This window comes from Cydia pomonella, chromosome 5 (genome assembly GCF_033807575.1).
Source record: "Cydia pomonella isolate Wapato2018A chromosome 5, ilCydPomo1, whole genome shotgun sequence".
Classification (NCBI taxonomy): Eukaryota; Metazoa; Arthropoda; class Insecta; order Lepidoptera; family Tortricidae; genus Cydia; species Cydia pomonella.
In genome coordinates this window covers 1,883,460-1,910,973 of record NC_084707.1, presented here as the reverse complement: position 1 = coordinate 1,910,973, position 27,514 = coordinate 1,883,460, and the positions used below count along the sequence as shown (strand labels likewise).

Genomic DNA, 27,514 nt, shown 5'->3' with positions numbered 1-27,514 from the left:
TTAAAACCCTTAAGAATATGGAGCAAATTCAATTTGACGAGCGGCAAAAAAATGGTACAAAAACCAACTTTGATTTGCAGTGGAGGCAATACTTGTGCTTATAATTTTAAGGTTGAGTTTAGATGTTGGTAACGGTAAAGGATAGAGGTAGGATTCAAGGCATCGATGGTGTCGGCTGTCGGCTGAATAATCGATTATGCACGCGTCGATAGAATCGATTGGGGACATGATGATGTAATCGAGAGATCGGTACAATCGGACGGACGAAGATTGCACTGGAGTAATAAAAAAATATAAGTGATTATTAAGTCAAGTAAGCTGATGTTAGAGCAGGAGCTCGTCAAGTTTTGTTCCTTAAATTATTTATGGGTTTTTTGTTTAAAAAAAAAGCGCTAGTGGCCTAGGGATAAGAGCATGGCTCAACAATAGGGTGGTCCAAAAATAAAAAGTTATGAAAATTCCTTTTCCACCCGAGTTTTTTTTATGTATCCAAGTAAGATCTTTCTACGATATTTCTAACGTCAAAGTGACATTGGTTGGCCAAATCGAGCTGCTTCTGTCAATTATACGAGATTTAAACGAGAACTTATCGTTATCTCATTCTTCGAATCGGGCCGAATGTTGTTGGCTGTACCACTGTACTAAATATTTAGTAGGTATGTAGGGCAACGTTCACACATCGGCGCACGAGAACTAAGCCTGGCTTGACCACTTGGTAAACCCAGGCTATCCAATATTTAGGGTTGCCGGGTTACGTTGTCGGGTTGGGTAATTATTAAGATTATTATAATGTAATGTTTACCCAGGTATTGTCTGTTGTATTTATAAATTTAATGTATTTTTCATGTCACTATTAATCTTGTATTGACTTGTTAAAGAGCCCTTTGTCAAAATTAACGTTTACGAAAAGAATTCACTACATTTTTTTTTTTAATACTACGTCGGTGGCAAACAAGCATACGGCCCGCTTGATGATAAGCAGTCTCCGTAGCCTATAGCAAGAGGCGTTACATGCGCGTTGCCGACCCTAACCCCCCTCGTTGAGCTCTGGCAACCCTACTCACCGGCAGGAACACAACACTATGAGTAGGGTCTAGTGTTATTTGGCTGCGGTTTTCCGTAGAGGTACTTCTCCAGTTGGGCTCTGCTCTAGATCTGGAATGACATCCACTGGCTGTGCCCTACCACACAAAGCGAGATGACATTCGCAATGCCCATCCCATACCTCTCTTAAATAATTTAAAATGTTCTTATTTTGTGATCTTCATCAGCAGCAGATACATTTCACCAAGTGGTGATGTTCAAGAGCAAATAGATAAATTAAGAAAAGTTCCGTAATTTTTTCATTCCATGATTATCGATCGATCCTGCTCCCAAAATGTTACAAGAATTACGACCAGTTGAGGACAACAGTCTGGAACAGAAGCTGAAACGGAGACGCTTCGGGCTCGCAAGTGGAAATTACGCAATTTTAGAAACTTTCCGACGGCACATCTGGGGGTTTAGCCCAGGGACCGGAAAACCCGTTCATTTGCCTTACCCGTTCGGAATGGGTAACCCCTTCATACGATAAGCTAATCGTTTGGGTAACCCGTTCAACCGGTTACCCAACAATAATGATAACCCGTATTATTCAGATTAACCTAATCGTAACAAGTGGTTACCGCTTACAGGAGCTGATTCGGTTTGTGTTTTGCGTGTACTAACCGGTAACCTTTCGGTTTAGGGTAAGCCTTACCCCTCTCCCGCGCCTTTCCCCCGCCGCTGCGGCACCGCGGGAGAGATGGGCATTACGTAATTGATTCGATAAGTATATTGTAACTACCGACGTAAAAGTACTTTTCGTTAATGTTGACTTACTATATAGTTATTTGTATCCGGTTTATAACAGGTTTTAGTAAGATGGCGGCCACACACTTTGTCATAAAAATCATCATTTTTAGGTTTTAGGGAGTTCCGATTTCGAAAATGATGACGATTTTGGAATTCAAGATGGCGGCCATGCAGTAAGTCATAAAAGTCGCCATGTAAATCGGTTTTTAGGTTTATGGGAGTGCAGATTTAGAAAAAGATGACCATGTTGGAGTCCAAGATGGTGACCATGTACTATGTCATAAAAATCGTCATGGATGTCGTTATATAGGTTTTAGGGAGTGCAGATTTCGAAAATCATGACTATTCATGACTATTTCGGAATCCAAGATGGCGGCCATGCAATTTGTCATAAAAGTCGTAATGGATGGAGTCCAAGATGGTGACCATGTCATAAAAATCGTCATGGATGTCGTTTTATAGGTTTTAGGGAGTGCGGATTTCTAAAATCATGACTATTTTGGAATCCAAAATGGCGGCCATGCAATTTTTCATAAAAGTCGTCATGGATGTCGTTTTATACGTTTTAGGGAGTGCGGATTTCGAAAATGATGATCATTTTGGAGTCCAAGATGGCGGCCATGCAATTTGTCATAAAAGTCTTCATGGATGTCGTTTTATAGGTTTTAGGGAGTGCGGATTTCGAAAATGATGACCATTTTGGAGTCCAAGATGGCGGCCATGCAATTTGTCATAAAAGTCTTCATGGATGTCGTTTTATAGGTTTTAGGGAGTGCGGATTTCGAAAATGATGATCATTTTGGAGTCCAAGATGGCGGCCATGCAATTTGTCATAAAAGTCTTCATGGATGTCGTTTTATAGGTTTTAGGGAGTGCGGATTTCGAAAATGATGACCATTTTGGAGTCCAAGATGGCGGCCATGCAATTTGTCATAAAAGTCTTCATGGATGTCGTTTTATAGGTTTTAGGGAGTGCGGATTTCGAAAATCATGATTATTTTGGAATCCAAGATGGCGCCCATGTAATTTGTCATAAAAGTCGTCATGGATGTCGTTTTATACGTTTTAGGGAGTGCAGATTTCGAAAATGATGACTATTTTGGAATCCAAGATGGCGGCCATGCAATTTGTCATAAAAGTCTTCATGGATGTCGTTTTATGGGTTTTAGGGAGTGCGGATTTCGAAAGTCATGACTATTTTGGAATCCAAGATGGCGGCCATGCAATTTGTCATAAAAGTCGTCATGGATGTCGTTTTATTCGTTTTAGGGAGTGCAGATTTCGAAAAAGATGACCATTTTGGAGTCCAAGATGGTGACCATGTACAATGTCATAAAAATCGTCATGGATGTCGTTATATAGGTTTTAGGGAGTGCAGATTTCGAAAATCATGACTATTTTGGAATCCAAGATGGCGGCCATGCTTTTTGTCATAAAAGTTGTCATGGATGGAGTCCAAGATGGTGACCATGTACTATGTTATAAAATTCGTCATGGATGTCGTTTTATAGGTTTTAGGGAGTGCGGATTTCGAAAATGATGACCATTTTGAAATCAAAGATGGCGGCCACACATATTGTCATAAAAGTCATCTTGGTAGTCGTTTTTTAGGTTTTAGGGAGTGCGGATTTCGAAAATCATGATTATTTTGGAATCAAAGATGGCGGCCATGCTTTTTGTCATAAAAGTCGTCATGGATATCGTTTTATAGGTTTTAGGGAGTGCGGATTTGGAAAATGATGACTATTTTGGAATCCAAGATGACGGCCACGTACTATTTAATAAAAGTCATCATGGATGTAGTTTTATAGGTTTTAGGGAGTGCGGATTTCGAAAATGATGACCATTTTGAAATCAAAGATGGCGGCCACATATTTTGTCATAAAAGTCATCATGGAAGTCGTTTTTTAGGTTTTAGGGAGTGCGGATTTCGAAAATCATGACTATTTTGGAATCCAAGATGGCGGCCATGCTTTTTGTCTTAAAAGTCGTCATGGATATCGTTTTATAGGTTTTAGGGAGTGCGGATTTCGAAAATGATGACTATTTTGGAAGCCAAGATGACGGCCACGTACTATTTAATAAAAGTCATCATGGATGTCGTTTTATAGGTTTTAGAGAGTGCGGATTTCGAAAAAGATGATCATTTTGGATTTCATGATGCCGACCATGAAATATGTCAGAAAATTAGTCATGGATGTCGTTATATAGGTTTTACGGAGTGCGGATTTCGAAAATCATGACTATTTTGGAATCCAAGATGGCGACCATGCAATTTGTCATAAAAGTCGTCATGGATGTCGTTTTGTAGGTTTTAGGGAGTGCGGATTTCGAAAGTCATGACTATTTTGGAATCCAAGATGGCGGCCATGCAACTTGTCATAAAAGTTGTCATGGATGTCGTTTTAAAGGTTTTAGGAAATGTGGTTTTCAAAAATGATGAACCTCAACCATGTGTATCGTAAAGAACTCGTCAAGACATTTAAAATGAGCCTAAACTCGATAGCATTATGGGAAGTCATCGATGAGTTCCGCTGACACCTTCCGATTCCACCATCAGACCTTCGTCACCATGTGTATCGTAAAGAACTCTTCAAGACATTTAAAATGAGCCCTAACTCGATAACATTACTAGTAGTTATCGATGAGTTCCATCAACACCTTCGGATTCCACCATCAGACCCTCGCCAACATGTGTATCGTAAAGAACTCGTGAAGACCTTTAAAATGACCCCAAACTCGATAGCATTACTAGTAGTTATCGATGAGTTCCATCAACACCTTCTGATTCCACCATCAGACCCTCGCCACCATGTCTATCGTAAAGAACTCGTCAAGACATTTAAAATGAGCCCAAATTCGATAGCATTACTAGTAGGTATCGATGAGTTCCATCGATACCTTCCCATACCACCATCAGACCCTCTCCCCCATGTGTATCGTAAAGAACTCGTCAAGACCTTTAAAATGAGCCCTAACTCGATAGCATTACTAGTAGTTATCGATGAGTTCCATCGACACCTTCCGATTCCACCATCAGACCCTCTCCACCATGTGTATCGTAAAGAACTCGTCAAGACCTTTAAAATGAGCCCTAACGCGATAAAATTATTAGAAGCCATTGATGAGTTCCACTGACACACGAGATGTGCACAGACAGCAAACGATAAAGAAAGTGACAATAATAGGAGTAATAGGTACTAAACAAAAATATACCAAAATCAATGCAACGCCTTACCATATTAGGTAATTTGCCTTAAACCTTAGCATGTGTTTTGAAATCTACGTTGTGCGCTACTTGACTTAACGTACACTTTTGTTTGAATTAGCAATATTAGGTCGGCAAATTACAAAGCCTTTGACAAATACCGACTGCCGCCGCGCCGCGCCGCGCACTCGCACGTGCACGTAGGGAATGGAACCGCCGTGTTTCGCGTCGGGCGCTACGTTAATAGACCATATGCAATTTACGTAAAAGCTAAAACAGCTTGTTCGTATTTAATCAGCGCTTGAAGCGATAACCCTTTCCCGGGTTTTTAATATCGGTAAGCGCTAACCTGAATTAATTCAAATAAAAGGATTAGCTTCTTAACCGGTAAGCCAATCAAAAGCTTACCGAAATGAAGCGGTTTTTGGAACACAGCTTTACAATAACCCGGGTTTTTGAACGGGTTAGGGTAAGCGGGTCCGGTCCCTGGTTAGCCAAGTTGAAAATCGTTAGCAGAAAACAAAACGGCTATCTGCCACTCTTCCATATTAGTGTGATAGGGAGACATAGCCAGCGTTTCGTTTTCTGCAAACGATTAATCACCTTGACTAGGCCCCCAGTACCCGCGTCTACGCTATAGGAAGCGTGCATGAACTGTAGGAGGCAGCACAGGAGCCGTCAGATTTTTGGCGCGAGCCGTAAATGTGATGTTTATTGTTCCGATGTAGCCCACAAGATCGCAGAACCTACTATGCACAAAAAAACACGTGACGTGTAAATGTACGTTTATGGATCCGATTCAGGCCACAAGATGGCAGACCCTCCAACGCGCACGGTCCCTATAGCAGTCGCGATTCGAATGTCCTTAAATATACCATCTATAAACCTTAAATGGCCATGGAAACAATATAGAAAAAGCAAAAGTTCAACCCTATAAAAGTGAGTTCGATTTAGGAGCTAAATCGGGCGGCAAATCCGATCAGGCCGCGTAGCCCACAATCTAATCGCTTACGCTCCATAGTGATCGAAACACAACTGTCTCTGTCGCACTAATGTAGAAAAGCGATAGAGAGACCCAAAGCGTTTCGTTAATGTAGCGATAGCGATTGTCACCTAGCGCGGCCGATCGCCATGCCAGCGCGCACGCAATCGATGTGCAATCCTACGTTCAAATAAATTAGGCGCATTATTATCCGATCCGAGCACGATACCAACGCGCAAGCAACTTAAATGCGACTCTAATCACAAGTGAATTAGGTGCATATTCGAACGTTAGAGCCATACCAGCGCGTGCGCAAATGACATGAGCGTTACACGTCGCCTGCAATACTAAACTTACTATGAAATTTTCTTAATCATTCTAGAAAGCCGCTAAGCTTGGGTAAATGGAATTGGGCCCGCCGCATCTGCCATACCTATGCCAAATGACTTATAGGCCAAGAAAATTACCGATGGCGGTACGACCATGACGTGTTTCGGGAAAAAGTCAACGTTGGCGTTTCACAATCTTCCGGCTCGATTCGAAGAGATACGATAACGATAAGTTCTGGTTTAGATAAGTTCTTATTTAGATATCATTTAAATATGTGGTATAATTGACAGAAGCAGCGCAATTCGGGCAATCAATGTCATTAGAAATATCGTAGATAGATCTTATTGGGATCACAGCGGAATCGAAATAAACGTCAATTTTGACATGTTCAGTTATCGATCCTTTAAAGATCTTAAATATGTCTTAATCATTCTTCGAATCGGGCCGTTCAAATAGGCTTAACTGGTAGATAAAGTGCTAAGTAGGGATTGCAATCCGGTCCGGCGGATCCGGTAATCCGGCCGGATCCGGTAATCCGGCCGGATCCGGCACTTTTCAGGAGCTACCGGATCCGGTAAAAATCACCGGATCCGGACCGGATCCGGTAAAATAAAAAAACGCCTAAATACAGCACGCGTTGTGCGTTTTAGATGAGGAAAAGGCAACAGATACGAGGTATGAAGTTGAACAGAACAAAAAACGAATGAAAAAGATTAAATTTAGTAACATAAAAATATTTTATTATGATGATGACTGGGAACAGAAGAGGATTTCTTCTTCTTTCATGTTGGTGGCATGATATGACGATTACATAAATACTGTAATAGAAAGAAAAATGAAATGATGGAGATGCCATGGAAGGCATTTGTAATTTATGCTAAAGAGAAGGTTAATGTCGTGTCATAATGTTGTGATAGGAGATTAAAAGTAAACAAATGAGCAGGATTAAGTCGGCGGTACTCAACCGACTACAGTTGGGCTCATCAATATGTGTGAATAAAGAATATATGATAATATTGATAATCTTTAGTTTTCTCCGATATATGTATATATATGATAAAATATAGATTCTTTTCTATTCAAATTTAAGAGAGAATCTTTTGTCTTTACAATTTCTTATGCAATTTCCTTCATCTCCTGGTATGCTACTCTACGTCTAGCCAATTCTTTATTTGATCTATGTAACTTTTCTTAGGGAGTCCCTTTCCGCGATGGTTTTCAATCCTACATTCTATTATTTTTCGCATGAAATCGTCGTATCGTGTGTTGTTCCCTATAATTTAACCAATATACTTTTCCATAAATTAAAAAAAATGCAATTTTTTTAAGTCATACAGTCAACTACTTTTTCGGGAAAAAAATTAGAGCAAGATAATACTGGAGCGCATTTAATATCATAATTGGTTAAAAGTAAAATATCTTCGTTAAAAGAAATAAATAATAGTAAGCGTAGGAGTTGAAAATAGAGTTCCGGTTACTCTGGTTAAGGATGACTCACGCTACACCGGGCCGTGTCCGTTCCGGAGCTTCCGGGGCGTTCTTTTCTATGGAAAGCGTCACGTGATCACCTGTCATCTGTCATAGTCGTCATAGACAAGTAAGCGCCGGAAGCTCCGGCCCGGACACGGCCCGGTGTAGCGTGAGTCATCCTTTATAATATTAGCGGAAAATCGTTGAGCATTAGACTTTTTGTTTGCCGCGATATCTATGGTTGAGTAGCAGTACTGAGAGTTCCGCTACTCGATGTTAGATGTTGACTACGAAAATAATAAGCGTTTTGGTACCAAAACTGATGTATGGAGTGAGCACTCTGTGTACTTCTTATTTCTCTATGCTAGAATGGATGTCAACGTTAGAGTTTGTGAGGAAAGAGAAGAGTCGTGAAATGTATGGGGCCCAATACTGGGGCTATAAAGAATTCAATCAAAGAATAGTTACGAAAACTTGTCCTTTCAAGGAGCTCCAATTCCCACCCCACATCCCATCATCAGCACGAAAATTTGAGCACTTTTGAACGGTTAAATAAAATAAATTACCGATTTCAAATTTTGTTTTTCAAGTGATATTGACATTGTGACACTTTTTACTACCAAGTTCAATTTTATTGTTAAGGAGTTATTTATTAACTTCAAATTATATATTTAGGAATACGTCTTACGCAAAAAACTAGAAAAATATGTCATTTAATTAACTTTTATATCTCTATACCAAACCGGATCCGGTCCGGCCGGATCCGGCCGGACTACGGCCAAAATCCGGCCGGATCCGGCCGGATTGAAAACCAATCCGGTTTGCAATCCCTAGTGCTAAGATTTGCAGGAAGAGTTATCTGGAAGTTAATTAATATTTTTATTAGGTATCCAATACTTTACCCAGACTTTGTGAAATAGACCCTTAAAGACATTTTTTTTTAATAGCGGAAAATTAAAAATATTCAAAATTGCGGACGGGTTACCTACATATATGAAGAAGGGATGATTTTTAATGATATGTGTCCGATAAGCGTCAGTAATATGGACCGTTTTTTTTAAGTCATAAATGATTGAGAGGTTCGTATTAAATATATATTCCGTCGCTGTCCCTAACGAATAATGCAGATTAAGTAGATAAAATCGTAATTTCATTAATAAAAAAAACCTTAACGTATCATATAGGTAAATCAGCCGAACCATAAATTCAGAATTACCTAAAGATACTAATTTCCTCTCCGTAATTGAAAGAAACCTTTACATGTCTACTACTTAGCCGGTCCCTTATAAGGTCGCCATTTTGAAAACTAAAAATAAAATACCCCATCAACAATAGCCAACTCTTTGCAAAATGAATCGTACGATAATTAACTTAGAGTCTATACTCGTTCAATACGTTATATGCGGTTAAGCTCTTTTGTTATTAAGCTGATGAATTTCATGGGTCAATTTAACCCTTTACCTTAATACTCTTCAATAACCATCATTACTTGTACTCGTACTTCCTGAATCATAAAATTATAAGCAGTGATTATGCTCGCTTAGGTACGAGCTAAATGTATAGGGTACCTACTCAGTATAGAGTCCTTTGAGTCCTCTGCTTAGAAACTCGACTCAGTTTTTCAGACTCACATATTAAGTCTAAACTCGAGTTCTGTTCAACTTGTTAGAGACTCGAGTTTTTTGTAGGGACTTGAGTCCTTTTCAGAGAACTCTCAATTTATTTGTTTGCATTTCTAAATGATTTGTCTGATGAGTTAGTTATACCACACAAATAATACAATAAAGCAAAATTTCTTTACTTTTATTTAGGTGAAACCTATGAAATTGTTGACGGAGTCTTTACTCGGAGACTCGAGTCCTTTTGAGCTCTCTCAAAAAAAACGGACAAGTGCGAGTCGGATTCGCCCACCGAGGGTTCCGTACTTTTTTAATATTTGTTGTTATAGCGGCAACAGAAATACATCATCTGTGAAAATTTCAACTGTGTGACAGACGGACGGACGGACGGACGGACAGCGGAGTTTTAGTGTACCAGTATTGGAAAGACTGTCGTTATTTTTATTTTGTGATGACAAAAAAAAAAATACGAATGCACAAATCAAAATATATAAATAACTATTGTATAGACATTTTATTTACAATAACAATATACTTAATGGATATATACACAGGTATTACTATAACAAGCTTAAATCGAAAATAGGGCCTCGAGGCATTGTATCAAGGACGCTGGCGGCATTTTCTTATTGTATCGCAATGCTGATATATTGTGCGAGGAAGCCGCCAGCTCTTCGGTCACCAGTTACGTCAACCAGACGCTTCGCGATTTCTGCAAAAAACTTGTGCACGCTGGGACCCCATGGACCTAGACTTTTAAGGCCAAATTGTACAAAATAGTTCTCTCTACCGAGGCTTTTACGTTATATATTTTTTTTAATAAATAAATATTATAGGACATTATTACACAAATTGACTAAGTCCCACAGTAAGCTCAATAAGGCTTGTGTTGAGGGTACTTTGACAACGATATATATAATATATAAATATTTATAAATACTTAAATACATAGAAAACACCCATGACTCAGGAACAAATATCCATGCTCATCACACGAATAAATGCCCTTACCAGGATTTGAACCCGGGACCATCGGCTTCGTAGGCAGGGTCACTATATACTCACTACCCACTAGGCCAAACTGGTCCTCAATAAAATGACTTGACTTATTCCCTAGTTGCTACAGCTTTAGTCCCCCCAATAATTTGACAATGACGTAAAGGTGAATAAAGTGTATTTTTAGTTTACTTAATTGACCCAGGTGATTTGAGCTGGGTGAACAGAGTCAACTACAGGATTCATACCAGTCATAACAACAGCTGCACCCGTAGCTCAAACATTCCTATCTTCATTATGCAAACCCCACTAGATTACTTTTTAATTGCTTCCATTGCTATTCCAATCCCTAACTGATCTCTGGCTAGGCGAACGATAAGGCGATCCGTGAGTCCTCATTTCGGTCAATAAATAATAATAAATAAATAAATATTATAGGACATTATTACACAAATTGACTAAGTCCCACAGTAAGCTCAATAAGGCTTGTGTTGAGGGTACATAGACAACGATATATATAATATATAAATATTTATAAATACATAGAAAACACGCATGACTCAGGAACAAATATCCATGCTCATCACACGAATAAATGCCCTTACCAGGATTTGAACCCGGGACCATCAGCTTCGTAGGCAGGGTCACTACCCACTAGACCAAACCGGTCGGTCGTCAATGCTATTCAAAATCCCCAACAGTTTTGATTTTGATATAAGATCGCTTGCTCTTATTGGTGAGTGTGAGAAGCACTGCAAGTAGTTTCATAAAGAATCTAGTTTTCACCGGTGTCAAGATTGTTAATCACACAAGAAGTTTGGAATTGGCATCTGATGGCCTACTGCGAAAACCGAAATTGCGGGGATCTTTCTCTTCTACTCCAATGAAGGCGTAATTAGAGTGACATAGACTCCTAAGACCCTGAGTACAAATTTTTGTACTTATTCCAAAATCTATTTAAAATTTTATTGCGTGACTAAGGATTTCAAATTCAAAAACAAAACAATTGCTTCTGGGTCTCAGAAGGAAAGGAAGATTCCCGCAATTTGCGAACTTCGATTTTCATGGTTATAGCCCTTCTCCGAAGTCAGCAGCGTGGGTTCCAATCCGACCACTGCGTTGGTAGTTTTCCACCATGTTCTTTTAGTTTAGTTATTGTGTATTTTGTAGCTTGTATTGAATGAATTACTTTTAGCACTAAGCACTGTATCGTCTACAATGTGAAAAGAGTTGTCTATCGCTCTCGCAGACTGCCAAGATACAGGCTCAGCCTAGTTTGGAGTCTGATGGATATATCTCTCACATGTATACAACCCTTATGATATTTGTATTTTGTATGTTTACAACCAAAATGAGCACGATGAGCTCTGGTTGAACCAACTCGAGCAGAAACGAACTCGCAGACTTGCTGGACTACTCCAGAAATTCCGATCGGCCATTGGTCTATACAGTCATCGCAGTCGATGTAGGCTGTAGACTACATCCTCAAAATACCTCCTAGTCGCTGCAACTGTCATCTGCAAAGATGCTGTAGCCAAAGATGATGACAACCAAATTGTATTGCGCTCTGACCAAGGTTATTGAGACCTTAAACCGACTTTGTAGAATGGTCTTAACCGTTCGAATAACCGTGCTCCATATAGCATATACATACTTGTATAAAGGCATCAGTCCATGCCCGCACACCTTGCCGCCGCGGGCAGGACCGGGACCGGTCCTGATTTATGCGGTGGACGACGGCCCTTAATGTGGTAATATGGTCATTTGAATAACGCTAATTGGATGATTTGTTTGGTGTCTGGGTCGTATTGTTTTGGATCATCCAATTACTTCCTAAGTTAAGGAAAGAGTGACTCATAGACCAATCGTTTTGTTTGGCAGTCAAAAATACAATTTAATACTTTATTTACCAAACACAAATTGACATGCATATAACAGATTGAACTTAACCTGAATTTGAGTTGGTTCTGGCATGGTCCTGGCATTTTTGCCACAGCTCATAGGAGCCTGGGGTCCGCTTGACAACTAATCCGTAGATTTGGCATAGGCACTAGTTTTTACGAAAGCGACTGCCATCTGAGCTTCCAACCCAGGGGGTAAACTAGGCCTTATTGGGATTATTCCAGCCTCATTTCGTATTTTGAGTTTCCAAAACGTTCCGCTTGGCGCGCTGTGTCTAAATCCCATACTAAATGAGACTAAACGCATACGTCACGTTTTGAAATCGAATAAATTTACACTAGGGGCTCTGAAAACAAATTCCAGATCATCACTGTAACTGCAACCCGTGCCGAGGTTCATGCGATTATTCCATACAGTGTATGAAACTGACCTTTTTTTCATTTAAACCACGTATACTACTGGCGTATTAAACAATATTTCACAAAAAAAAAACCGTAAATAATGATAACTTACTATCTGTACCCCTAGTGTAACAAAATTCGATTTTGAAACGTGACGTACGCGTTTGCGTTTAGTCTCATTTTGTATTGGATTTAGAAAGAGCGCGCCAAGCGGGACGTTTTGGAAACTCAAAATCCTATACAAAATGAGACTTAACGCAAACGCGTTCGTCACGTTTCAAAATCGAATTTAGTTACACTAGGGGTACTGACCACAATTCTCTATAGTAATTTGTATTGGATTTTCAGATGAAAGGTTATAGGAATGTCGTGAAAAAAAAGTCAGGGTGTTCTGGGTATGCGTTGTTAATTTCTAAAACCGCAATATAACGGACATCCACTACAAACTGTTTTAAAAAAAAAGCTCAAAGCTATTGAAAAAAAAAACATCCTTTGCAATTCTCCATGACCTAGTCTAAGAAAATACCAGGACTTCAGTAGACTTCCCATTAGCCATAATACCGATAAATAAATCTCAGAACGCAGTAGGAAACAATAAATATATCAGTTCAGAAACTCCTCTAATTGCCCGGAGATGCAGATTTGCGCGCGTAGTATATCAAATGCATATGCGCATACGCAAGTAAATACACGCGTATTCGGACTTTAGAAATATTAACTTGATTACAAGCTTTTATTTATACCCCATATAATTTATCATATTTTCATATCATATTATATTCTCACCATACAACCACGGTTTTGCAGTACATCAGCGATGTTTGTTGAAGCCAGGGTACCTGACTTCTTTGCCATTATTAGAAACCGAATAGCGTCGTTCTGGACCAGGGTACGCATTTCTAATAATAGGCTAATTATGACAGTAAATGAGAACATTTACAAAAATGTGTTCTTTCTGCATTGGTTGTCCGCGCATCAGCAACCGAACCGTAAGTAGTTTTTAGTGTTTATTTATTTTATTTTTATTGTATTTTTATTTTTACTGTATTTCTTTTAAACTGTATTTTATTTTTACTGTATTTCTGTATCTTTTTTTTATTTGTATTTTAAAATGATGTAATGGGTAGACCCTGAATAAAGAAACATTCATTCATTCATTCATTCATTCATCATGTCGTGATTCCACTTGAAACTGCACAAAGAGAAGCATAATGTTGATCTATTGTTTAACAATAGGGTTGTTTCCATCTACAAAACTTAGGGCAGAATTGTATCCCAATAAATTCTATTGGATTATAAGAACATGTTAAACTACTTTTAGGGGACCTGTAATGACCATATTTTTGTGAATATTGAATTTAAAATATCTTTTGGCATACGTCTCGTTACCAAACTCGAAACGTCATTGAAGATTCTGATGACGTCACAACTCTCAGATTGACACTGTTGACAGTTAGGCGATGAACAACAAATGACAAATGTCAGTTGACAGTTCGTATCTTCTACGTGTGTATGTAGTTATGTGTCAAACTGTAAACTGTGACGTCACACAATTTTCAAAGAGCGTTTTGGGCGCGAAAGCATCTGTCAAAATATATTTTGTTAATTTAACATATTTAAAGCCGTTTTTAGTATAGAAGTTAAATTTTAGGGCAACTTTTAGTTAATATAGAACGTAATACCAGCGTTTCAAAAAATTGGAAACAACCCTATTGCTTTACGATTACGAGCTCTGCTCTTCAAAGCCAGCGTGTAGTCAAATCACCAAAGGATCAATACTGGACAGTTACATGTAAGACAGGCATCTTTTGTTGTCACTGCATGTATTGTTTACGCCTAATGACCTTCTCAAGTGGAATCCCGCCATGGTAAATGAAATGGGTTATAACATGCAATATTTGTAATTAATAGTGTCCGGGTTCGTTAGAATTTTCTCAATGAATATTAGTTGTTTGTTGAAAAAGTATTATGTGATATGTGTGAGTTGCTATAATTGGCTTCCTGTATCTACTATATTGTTCTATGTTAATGTCACAGCTGTTGGATCTCCAAATAAATAAAGATAAAAAAAATAATATAAAAAAATCCTGACGTTTGGCAATCCTGTACCTAAGTCAGTAAAGCAATATATATCAATTAAATGACTTCAGTACCCCTAGTGTAAATAAATTCGATTTCCAAACGTGACGTACGCGTTTGCGTTTAGTCTTATTTTGTATTGGATTTCGAAAGAGCGCGCCAAGCGGGACGTTTTGGAAACTCAAAATCCTATACAAAATGAGACTTAACGCAAACGCGTTCGTCACGTTATGATGTCGATCAAAGTTACACTAGGGGTACTGATCACTTTTTATTGAGGTGGGAACCGTTAAAAGCACTAAAAACTGAGGAACTGTCAATCTGTTGGTAGTATATTGGAATTCGCCGGTCAAAACGTAAAAACTCCAGCTTGAATTTTACAATTTTAGACTCTACGTCAAAAGCATAAGACTTTAAATTACAAACGAACGTAACTGCACTGTTTTAAAAATGCCATGTAAATTGTACAGTCGGCGTCAGATGAAACAACACACCAAAAATATCTGCCAGCTTTCCTAACTAGTTTGTTTGACGCAGTTCGTCCAAATGATATTTCACTTCGCATTTCGTCCAACACGTATTTCGTCCAACAGCATTTCTCCTAAGTCCCGGAATTATTAGTTACGTTTTTGAATTTGGAACCTCGACTTATTTATTATTATGAGACTATTCTATCCCACTGCTGGGCAAAGGCCTCCCCTTTCTTCTTCCACTCGTCTCGGTTTTGAGCAATCTCCGGCCAGTCGTTGAGATATGCGTCCAGGCCGTCCCGCCATCTCCGTCTGCGCCTACCCGAACTGGCCAGCCTCTCAAAAAGGAGTCTAAGTTATCCCACATTCGGCAACGAGGTCTGTCGGAACCCCGGTTTGAGCTACAACTGGCCAGTCTTGTATTTTCTTTCGTTTTTTTGGAAAAGGTCAAAATGGCGGAAATTAAGTAAAGGACTTTACCGCCAGTTGGGTATTTTTGAAGCCAACTGTACACTGAGTACAGTTAGTGGCCTTATTATCGTTGCAAAAAGCCCAATTTGCTCGGAATTAATTGAGGCACGCGGGAATCCGAAAGTTTTTGTAGTGACATCGCTGGGAATCGGACAGGTGGATCAGAGTTCAATTATTAACCGACTTCAAGATTTTAAAAGGTGGTTCTCAATGCGGTTGTATGTTTTTTTTAGAGTTCCGTAGTCAACTAGGAACCCTTATAGTTTTGCCATATCCGTCTGTTTGCCCGTTCGCGGCTTTACTTCGTGATCGTCAGTGCTAGAAAGATGCAATTTGGCATGGATACGTAAATCATTTTTTGACGACCGGTTTGGCCTAGTGGGTAGTGACCCTGCCTACGAAGCCGATGGTCCCGGGTTCAAATCCTGGTAAGGGCATTTATTCGTGTGATGAGCATGGATATTTGTTCCTGAGTCATGGGTGTTTTCTATGTATTTAAGTATTTATAAATATTTATATATTATATATATATCGTTGTCTAAGTACCCTCAACACAAGCCTTATTGAGCTTACTGTGGGACTTAGTCAATTTGTGTAATAATGTCCTATAATATTTATTTATTATATTTATTTATTTATTTATTATCATGCATGGCGAGAAAACGGTATAATAAAAACTACAAAAATATTTTCTTAGGGTCCTCCCATCTAAAATGTTCTCTTTAAATATTTTTAACCGACTTCAAGATTTCAAAAGGAGGACGTTATCAATTCGGTTGTATGTTTTTTTTTTAATGTTTGTTACTCCATAACTCATTCTGAACCGATTTTGAAAATTATTTTATTGTTTGATTTATATATATACAGATTGGTCCCGTTTTTTTCAAAACTCAGTTCTGATGATGGGATCCATGAGGAATCGAGGGAACTCTTGAAATATGAAAGGCATACATATAGTGATTTTTATATTTTCTTTAACAAATCAAGCATTTATATTTAAAAAGTGACATTTGATGCAGTGGAACTGCTAATGATGATCAGAATGGAACTCTTCAACGACGCATAGTACACGTTTAGCGATTTGTCCTCTTCGCTGTGTTTGTTAAGTAAATTAGATTTTCAAGACAATTTTTTGTCAAGTTCGAGTTCTGACGTTGGGGTCCATGAGGAATCGAGGGAACTCTTCAAATATAAAAGGCATACATATAGTGATTTTTGTATTTTCTTTAACAAATCAAGTATTCATATTAAAAAAGTGACTTTGATGAAGTGGAAGTGCTGATGATGATCGGAATGGAACCGTTCAACGACGCATAGTACACGTTTGGCGATTTGTCCTCTTCGCTGTGTTTGTTAAGTAAATTAGATTTTCAAGACAAATATTTGTCAAGTTCGAGTTCTGACGATGGGGTCCATGAGGAATCGAGGGAACTCTTCAAATGTGAAAGGCATACCTATAGTGATTTTTGTATTTTCTTTGACAAAACAAGCATTTACATTAAAAAAAGTGACATTAAGTGAAGTGTATGAAGTGGAACTGCTGATGATGATCAGAATGGAACTTTTCAATGACGCATAGTACACGTTTGGCGATTTACCCTCTTCGCTGTGTTTGTTAAGCAAATTAGATTTTCAAGACAAATTTTTGTCAAGTTCGAGTTCTGACGATGGGGTCCATGAGGAATCGAGGGAACTCCTCAAATGCTAAAGGCATATATATAGTTATCTTAGTATTTTCATCAACAAATCAAGTATTTACATTTGTAGAACTGATATTTGATGAAGTGGAACTGCTGATGATGAACAGAACGGAACTCTTCAATGATGCATAGTTCACGTTTGGCAATTTGTTATCTTTGTATGTTTGTGAAGCAGTTAGGTTTTCAAGGTACATTTTTATATTTCTATTTTTTTTTTAATTATCTGGTGCTTTATTTTTTGCACGGTGTGAAATAATTTATCTTAAATACAGTCGAATACCCTATTGCGGGTATCTTACAAGTCAACCATAGGGAAAATCTGAAATGTGTCAAGGTGGGTGCAGTGACAAAAAAACATGTTACCTCCTTTTCTACATAATTAGGCGTAGGACGCTGTCTTTTTAATTTCATTGTATGGAATCCAAAATCAACAATAATCGTTCTTTAATAAATAACCGGTCTCCCTCATTGAAGTCGGTTTTCTTTTCTTAAAAAATATTTATATAATAGTGTGGGGTATCGTTGGATAGGTCTTTCAAAGCTTTTATTGTGTTTAGTTAATTTTTTTATTCTTTTAGTTTGTCATGTTTGCCAACAAACTGTACTGCAGTTTGGCAGATTAGTAGTTTAAGGCTTTTTGTAATCTTCTTTTGATTCAATAAATATAATATATATATGTATACCTACAGTATTAAGTTTCTTGTTATTAGCTAAGTGTGCGCTCAACGCTTAAATGTATTTTGCATGAAAAAAAAAAGAAATTATAGTATAAATGAATATTATGAATTCTTATGAGAAATAAAGATGTTTAAACCAGCAAACAGTGTGATCATAAGCTACAATAGCAGTCGTAGCATGCGGTTCCTGAACACAGTATAAAGAGAAGAAAATTATTAGGCATGAAAACACTAATGTAATCCCGCTTTCAGCTCATTTCATAAAACCACACCCGTTTTTAATGTCTTTCAGTGTGTAGCAGTCACAAAAACAAATATTATCAATTGGCTACTTGACAGTTTTTTGTAAATAATGTCAATCGATCTTCATTTTCCTGGGGATCAAATGGCTATATAGAACTCATGGCATTTAAGCAACACAAAGGTCAGAAATGAGAGTTAAAGTCTGACGCTCGCGCTCGACGGTTGAAACGCCTCTAACAAAATGATAATCTAATGTGACGTCACATTACATTAGTCTGTCCTAAATGTATGGAAGATTTTTTTTTTTTTATACTACGTCGGTGGCAAACAAGCATACGGCCTGCCTGATGGTAAGCGGTCTCCGTAGCCTATGTACACCTGCAACTCCAAAGGAGTTACATGCGCGTTGCCGACCCTAACCCCACCCCCCTCGTTGATCAAGTAAATTGTTATTTTGACCGTGAAATATTGCATTTATGTTATATAGTTGCCATACAATTTATTTTTCCATCTAATGTAAGGAATCGTATCGTAACATTTTCTTTTTTCGTTTTGATAGTTAAAAAATCACGGCTCAAGGTTTGCCAAAGGGCAATGGAACGGAGTATCCTGGGTATCCGAAGATCTGACAGGGTGAGGAACACAGAGCTTCGCTCCAAAGCCGTGTCGTCGATGTTGGGATGAAGACTGCCAGGCTAAAGTGGGGCTGGGCTGGACATGTCTGCCGGATGAATGATGACAGATGGACTAAAATAGCCACTAGCTGGCATCCCCAGAGTACTCGTGGCAGAGGTAGACCGAGAAAGAGATGGCGGGACGACTTGAATGCGTTTCAGCGGGATTAGCGGGATCTTGTTCAGCACAGCGGGGATTGGAAAGTTAGAGGGGAAGCCGTTATCCAGCAGTGGGCCACACAAATAGGCTAATAAAAAAAAACCATTTTTTTTTAGAGTTTGGAGCCATGTTTTTTTTTTAAATCTCAATATTTCTTTTTAAATTCCACTTTTTTATAATGGTTGGCCCATTTTCTATCTATTTAGCTAATTTTTGTTATAATATTCAACATGTGTCAAGTACCCAATTCTCTTAACGTCACTGCCAGGGGGCGTGGCCTAGGAACAAACTTGTATGACGGTGAACGCATATATGCGTCGGTGGCAGTGAATGCGTTAACATCCGTGTGTCCGGATAGCCCTCAATTTTCACATACTAAAAGCAAAACCATTAAACAATTACATCTCAGGCGCACGGCCTGAATACCTGCCGCTAATTACTAGTATGAATCGATTGCCGAGTTGTCGAGATGTCACAATGTCAGGTGGTTGGTACAAGTTGTCATGTTATTTAGAAAGAGAACCAGTACCCCTAGTGTAAATAAATTCGATTTCGAAACGTGACGTACGCGTTTGCGTTTAGTCTCATTTTGTATGTGATTTAGAAAGAGCGCGCCAAGCGGGACGTTTTGGAAACTCAAAATCCTATACAAAATGAGACTTAACGCAAACGCGTTCGTCACGTTATGATGTCGATTAAATTTACACTAGGGGTACTGTATGGGGTTCTTTCAATTTTCCTACAATTTGATCTCTCACCTAACTACAACGTTGCTAATATAACGTTTTGCTCTTTTACCTTTTTGCTCATTTTAGTGTTCCGTACAAAACTTTGTTCACGGAACACTTTTGGGATCACTTCGCTCTTGCAAATCAGTTAAATGTGTTTTCCTCAAAGATCGTTTGACGCAGATACCAAAACATTCGAGCAGTTATTATAAGTTAAGTAAAATAAAACCGGCCAAGTGCGAGTCGGACTCGCGCACCGGTTCCGTACAAAAATTTACGGTTTTCGCAATTTTTCCTTTATCTGTGCTATAAGACGTTTCTTCGTAGAAGTAGTACAATTACAAGATTCTGAGTTCACGGGAAGTACCCTGTAGGTAGGGAATGCAATCCCGATCCCGCGGGATCCCGATCTCGCGAGATCCCGTGTAATTTTTCGGGATCAATCCCGACGCATAATATGACGGGATCCCGTTTGGGATTGACGGGATTGGGCGGCAGTCGTCAGCGCTGTAACACACGTATTATATCGTAAAGAACCGAACTAAGCAGAGATTAATACGGCAGTATTAAACGAAGATGACTTGCCTCTTTCAATGATTGCAGAAGATTTGAATTTACGTGCTACTGCTGTACAAACTAATATGTCACTTAAAGAGGAATTAGAACAAAATTTGCGAGCATCTAAAAGTCCCTTTACACGTGTATCCACGAGCTTAGACAGATTAGAGTCTGTCATAAAAAAGGAAATGGATTTATTTGAGTGTGGAGGAACAAGGGGGAGATTTTTGCTTTTTTCATATAATTACTTCGACACGCTGTTGCCAACCAGTGTTGAGTCGGAGAGGGCATTCTCAGCAGCTGAGTACATTGCAACGGATGTAAGATGCCGTTTAGCAGATAACACTCTTAATACCCTTTGCTTTTTAAGAAGTCACTTTCAAAATCACTAGTAATACTCTCTAATTCCTTGTTGTTTTGATTCTTATTACAGTTATACTTATTGTTTTGATTACCTTTGTTAATTTCCAAGGAAAACTGATGATGATTTGGTTAATAATATTACAGAATAAAGGTTTTTGTTTTCTGTCTATTAATACGTTATTTTAATTAACGTCACCATCACAAACATGCCGTTATTATCGTTTTAATTCATTCGAATTTTACTTTTTTTTAAATCTACTCGGGATCCCGAAAATTCCGGGATCCCGCGGGATTGATATTTCTAATCCCGCGGGATCTCGAATTTGCAATCCCGAGTCGGGATTGCATTCACTACCTGTAGGTTTTGATTCCTTTGCGAGTGTCGAAAGTTTGCGGCATAAACGGCTGTATCTTTTGATTGCGTTGGCTTAGAAGTTTGATTTTTTCACAGCTCCAAGGGACAGTAGATCTGAGTATTTGATATAAATTCCAGCTTGATACCTCCACGCGTTCCTGAGAAAAAGGGTCTTGACAGACAGACAGATGGACGGACGGACAACAAAGTGATCCTATAAGGGTTCCGGTTATTCCTTTCGATGTACGGAACCCTAAAAAACGTAAAACTCCCTAATTAAATCGAAGAACCTGCTGCCTTTCGTCATTTCATCAAGCTGCCATCCACATCACTGCAAATTCTGGCCATCAGCCTCAACGTAAGTGTATAGCAGACATAAATTTAAAATAGTTGTACGCAATATAAGTTTTGTAAAAAAAACTATTGTAGTGACCGGCCGTAGTATTAGGCCACCGAGGCACTCCACCTCCCTTGTTGTCACATAGTAACTTACACATGTGACTATAAGAGGCTGTCAACACCCAATGTCCTTGAAATTGATGTTACTTAAACAGTTTTTTAAGAAAGACTATTTGTTTTAGTCAAGTAAGAAAAATATATGTTCATATTAATTATATTTCAAAGACCGTGGTTGTACTCGATACATGATTGAACGAAATCGGCTCGATAGAAAATAATTGCAAAGATTGGTCTTAAAATCACAATTAAACGGTTTTATGTCTTTATTGTTTTGACTTATGGGTCTGCAATTAAAATCACAATTTTAAAACATTTATATCTAAACCGCTGTTGAGTAAAATATTACACTAATAATCCACTTTTTTTTATTTAAATATTTTTCTTATTATTCCCTTGCCCAGGCCCAGTAACATGCGACAGTGCTATCTCATTTACTCCGATACAAATAGACAGTGTGCGCGCTTTAGGTATTGACAGCCTCTTAAACATTTTTTTGCAAACAGAAAGTCAAAAAAAAATGCGTCAGTGTTGCCACCTGTGAGTTTCAAAAGCGCTAAAAGCTGCGCGCCATATTCGAACAAAACTCGGAAAGGCGCCTATGAGAGGCTCCCCTGTGAGGCTGTGACCAAGCGTATTTGCGATGGACTTAATATAATCAAACTAAGACAAATTGTCCGCGGGCCTGGCGCAAATTTTCTTGGTCATATATCATCATCATACGCAGCTTCGTGAACGTCAGCTGCCGCTTCGTTGGTGGGTTGAGGAACGGCAGCCACCCAAACACGTAAACAACCCTATGTTAAATATATTTGTGTTGCAAAGTTCAAGTGTTAAAACTATTTAACAGTTAATTTCCATACCAGTTTGAACTAGGACACCATTCTCCATCTCCAAAGATGCTCAAAACTCTCAAAAGAAACTCGACGAAGAATAGGCGTTGCCCAACAACTGGCGCCTCATTGTTGTCAATACAAAGCCTTATTCAGCCTTACCAACTTCACATTACCGTCACCAGATACGCCATATACTTATAAATTGCTCAGTTTTCTATTAGCTCCAGATTTTTCCAATTGTATCATTAAGTTTGTAAATACGAGACATAAGTTTGAACATTAATAGGTCAAAAGAATACCTGATGTGTTAGTTACATATGACATTTTGTGTTTCAAAAAGAAATGTATTTGGTGGACATCTTTGATGCCAATTGTGTACTTGTGTAGTCAAGTGTTTTGTTAAACTAAGATGACGGAAAACTAGTGTACAGGTAGCACCGAAGTGGCCCTTATTTTCTGAGCAATACTTGCGTTCAGAACATTTATAATACCTACTTAACTCAATAAGTCATTTTTGTTTCTGAATGTACGGACATCGTAACCTAGAAGGTAACTACATATAAGTGGTCACACGCGCGTTTCTGACCCCTTAAATCTTTTTCCAGTAGATAGGAGTCTATCTACTGTTATCTGTCATTTATGCATTCATTAACACGAATATAAGAACATACATAAAAGGTTTCAAGAAAAGTCTATATTGTCTATTCCTCATAAAAGCTCTTGTGCTTTTAATCGCTATAACGTTACTGCGATTAATGGCTACCAACCTAACAAAACCAAAACGAATACAGTTTTAAACTAAGTGCATTGCTGCCAACTTACAAAATATTCATTTGGTTGCATAGTAAAAATAATTACTTCATAAGTCAGAAACACGCATGTGACACCCGTAATATAGCAACACCCATAGACTACGAAGACCGCTTAGCGTTGCTTGTTAGTCTCCGTAGGGTATGGTGGCCAAAATTGAGAAAAAACTGTCCAAAAATTTAATTTAGCAAGTAGCAAGTACCAGGGCCTCATGAGTTACGAGGTGTCGCTGACCGGCCGGCCGCGGCCCGGGGCGGGCCGGGCGCGTAACAAGGTATGCTCGCGCGTCTTGGCTATATACTTTTGCTGTAATTTGTTTACCTAAATTAAGATTTATTTTTGTTGACTCGTAGGAAAAATATTGTATGCAACGTTGTATAAGTAGGTCAAAAAATGCTCGTGGCTCTACGCCTTCGGCTCCGGCTCACATTGTAACTCACGCCCCTCGCCTTTTTTGACCCTTTTCTTATACAACTGTTGCATAAAATACTATTAAGAAGTTACGTATTGAATTTTTATACTCGTAGCTGTCGATACTTTTTGATCAAATATTATCCTGTAATTGTGATTTATCTGTAATAAATAAATAAATAAATAATAAATGAGAGATTATTTAACATACCTGTTGTGTTTCTAAATACAAATGCGTGGTCTCTCAAACACTTACCTGTAAAAAAGAAAATTCAACATTAAAAACACAAAAAAAACTTCTAGTTAATATCAAATAAGACACTGCTCAAATAAATCTCTCAAAACCTGTACAGGACTCTAATATTAAGATAATAAGGTATATTTTAACATAATTCTAAAGATTTTTCTCCTAACTGTACACACGTACGTCTTGAATACAAACACGTCGCAATCACCTTTGCCCTTAAACAAGCTCATTTATCAACCGAATTTCAACCTTAACCTTCGCATCATAAAGTAGTTTTTAGATTAAACATGTTGAAGCAATTTGATCTTGATCAGACTTGAGATATCCTGGCAAATTAGAGGGTACGACAAGCACTAACAGTAATCTTCGCTGATCATATTTGAACCTTAAGGCTGTACAATAAGGTCGACAAATGTAAGTTAATATCGACGATGGTACATGGCAACATTGACATTTGAAACTTTCTAATTGTTTGACTTTTGCATATTAGGAGCTTGTATGAATTTCTCCGGTATCGCATATGATATCTTAATTACTAGGAAGTGTATGAATCGAATACATACGTACAAACATATTAAATGACAGTCGAATATGGCTGCACAGGTTTTAATTTTAAAAGGTGTGTACAAAATGACGATGGTAAGGCTGCGTTTCGATCAGAGATGAAGTGATTCTATTGGTTCTTAACAAACACATCCCAAGCTACGCATCCTCGCACATATCTGGTGGAAACGCAGCCTAAATAAGAAGAAATTGAAGTGGTTATATGTCTTTGTATTGCAACTGCAGAAGTGTTGCTGCAATGATGGAAAAGCAATCCTTAAAAAAACAGATCTAAAAGTAAAATAATAAGGGTTCCGTTTTTTGCCATTTGGCTACAAAACCCTAAAAACTAGATTTAAACAAATCTAACGACTTACGTTATTTCTCTTAAAGTTATTAAATAGTATAATCAAAAACAAAACGCGATCGCAGCGATAACCACACCTCGCGTCTCGTATTGATCAATATCGATCTTATAATCAATCGGCCCTAATCAAAACGTGCTTGGTTTAACCGACTGCGCGATTCAAAGGAGGATAATCTGGTTACAAAAAAACTGATTATAAATGGTTTCAACTGTTAGGAACACAAAAAGTTTGTTTTTTTTTGGTTATATGTTTCTTTATATTTGGCATAAGTAGGAGATAATTTGTTCCGTACAAAACTTTGTTCACGGAGCGCTTATGGGATCACTTTGGTCTTGAATGCGTTTTTCTCAGAGACCGTTTGACGTAGATACCTTATATTTGGGACAGTTGTAATAACTAATAAGCCCTGGTGGCCTAGCGGTGTCTTTCAATCCGGAGGTCGCGGGTTCAAACTTCGGCTCGTACCAAAGAGTTTTTCGGAACTTATGTACGAAATATCGTTTGATAATTACCAGTCGCTTTTCGGTGAAACATGGTGAGGAAACTGGACTAATCCCAATAAGGCCTAGTTTACCCTCTGGGTTGGAAGGTCAGATGGTAGTCGCTTTCGTAAAACTAGTGTCTACGCCAATTCTGGGGATTAGTTGTCAAGCGGACCCCAGGCTCTCATGAGCCGTGGCAAAATGCTGAGACAACGCGAGGAAGATGATGAGTTATAGTAACTATTACCACTAACATTGTAAATACGTCAAATCATCTTATTTTTAAATGATTACAGAGCCGTTTGTATTAAGTTTTGAGTTTTAATCCTCGTTGAACGGTCGGTTCGGTTGTCTGAGTCGCCTTAGATTTGTTGTCGGTTTTAAATTTAGATGTCCGTCATTCCAAACATGTATGTCAGTCAGTCAGTCTGTCCGATCAACACGGAGGTCCGACACAGTAAGCAGTCAAAGGTCTAAAAAAAGATCTTATTTTGTATTCTTACGCATAAAAACTAAAAGCGTGAAGACAAATTTCAAATGCTCAAGGAGTGACCTCAAGTGTGACCTCGGATTAGTACCGAATTGTGTAGCGTTCACAATTTTATTGACCCCAAAAAGGCCTCGTCAAAATATTTGTAGTCTCAGTCTCAGAGTCAAAAGATAGGCAGAGGAAGGTTGCTAAGGCCCTCAACACACGGCGCGTAACGGACCGGCCACGACATCGCGCCGTGGCGGCAGCGGCGAGCGGCGACCATAGGTGGGAACAAAAGGTCGGATCGCTGTGTCTCGCTCCAACCTATGGTCGCCGCTCGCCGCTGCCGCTGCCGCGCGATGTCGAGGCCGAGCCGTACGCGTAAGAGATGCGTAAGCGTATCGTAATACGCGCGCAGAACGTAAGCGCTACGAGCACGTAAAAGTTCAAATAAGTCCGCACACGAAGCGTTGTCGTAGCGTAGCCTATGAGATTTATCTCGTCATTACGACAGGCGTAGCATAATACAGATGTAAAAAAAACAAACAAATAAAACATCTTCATCTGACGAAAAAGTAAGATCATCTGACGCTAGTAACGCCATGATTTCACTTATAATACGATTACGCTTACACGACGCTTACGCGACGCTTGGTGCCCAGGACTCTACCAGTCTATGCGTCTCGTCCTCGTAATGTTTTTACAATACGCCTTCGCGACGCTTACGCTTAAGCGCCGTGTAGTGAAGTGTTATGAAATTAAGAAGTGTTTTGTCTGAGTGCCACTTTACTACCGTTTAATACAATACAGTTTAACCCTGTATAAACATCAAACTCCGAGCTAGTTGCCTAACCCTGGAACGCGCAAGTGGCACTAAGACAAAACACTTCTTAATTTGATAACACACAGATTTCTTCGTGCACGCATAAGCGTGTCACGCACACATTCACCACTCGAGGGTTGAGCGGTGAACATGTGCAAAATCAGCTTGCCATGAAGTTAATGTTTTGACTTGGCGACCCAACATCTATCTTTTCACGAACTCTGTCTCGTTCGTTGACCTCAAGGTCCTGTCAAAATGGATTCGTTCCTCAAGTTTCCGCTTGGCGCTCCTGACGATTCAATGTTTTTATCTGGTTCAAAGATCTTGAGAAGTTTTTAAGACGGTTGTTATCTAGTTTTTGTCGAGATGTTGCTTAGTTTGTTGTTGTTTTTTTTAAAGTAGGTACCGTTATTTTCCTCACGATGCCAAACATGGGATTAGATGAAGTAGAGAACCACTGCTTTTTTCAAGTCAGGCAACCTTTGACATTTATTCAGGTACTAATAAGTATGTGTTGTCGCGAACGTATTGCGAACCAGCTAATATTTGCCAACGTCATGGAGTAGATGGCGCTAGTAGTCACGTTTATGTTAAGTAACCGCTTCTAGGTTATTGGGATTTTTTGAGGGAAGTTGAGAGGGTAGATGAGAACGACAGTAGGAAAAAGGAGGTGTGTGCGATCAGATCGACGCGGGAGTGATATTTGCTTTTAGATCAAGTCAAGAACGTTCTTATGGTGTTATTAGAATAATGATGTGTCTCTGGTATATTGTGACCAACGTTATCAGTACTCAGAGTGAACAGTGATCCAGTGAGGCTAATATGAACTTAAGGTAAACTTTGTGTG

At 38.8% G+C, this 27,514-nt stretch overlaps 2 protein-coding genes across 2 annotated transcripts in view; one reads left to right on the top strand and one right to left on the bottom strand.

Annotated features, from left to right (window-relative positions):
- LOC133518390 (uncharacterized) overlaps positions 1-13,225 on the top strand; it is a 194,504-nt gene extending 181,279 nt beyond the window's left edge. Inside the window, exon 2 of the mRNA XM_061852064.1 lies at positions 13,212-13,225. The gene's annotated coding sequence lies outside the window, so the exon portion shown is untranslated. The remainder of the gene's footprint in view (positions 1-13,211) is intronic.
- The window catches only part of LOC133518395 (laminin subunit alpha-2-like), a 136,343-nt gene that overhangs the window by 53,950 nt on the left and 54,879 nt on the right, over positions 1-27,514 (bottom strand). The window lies entirely within an intron of this gene.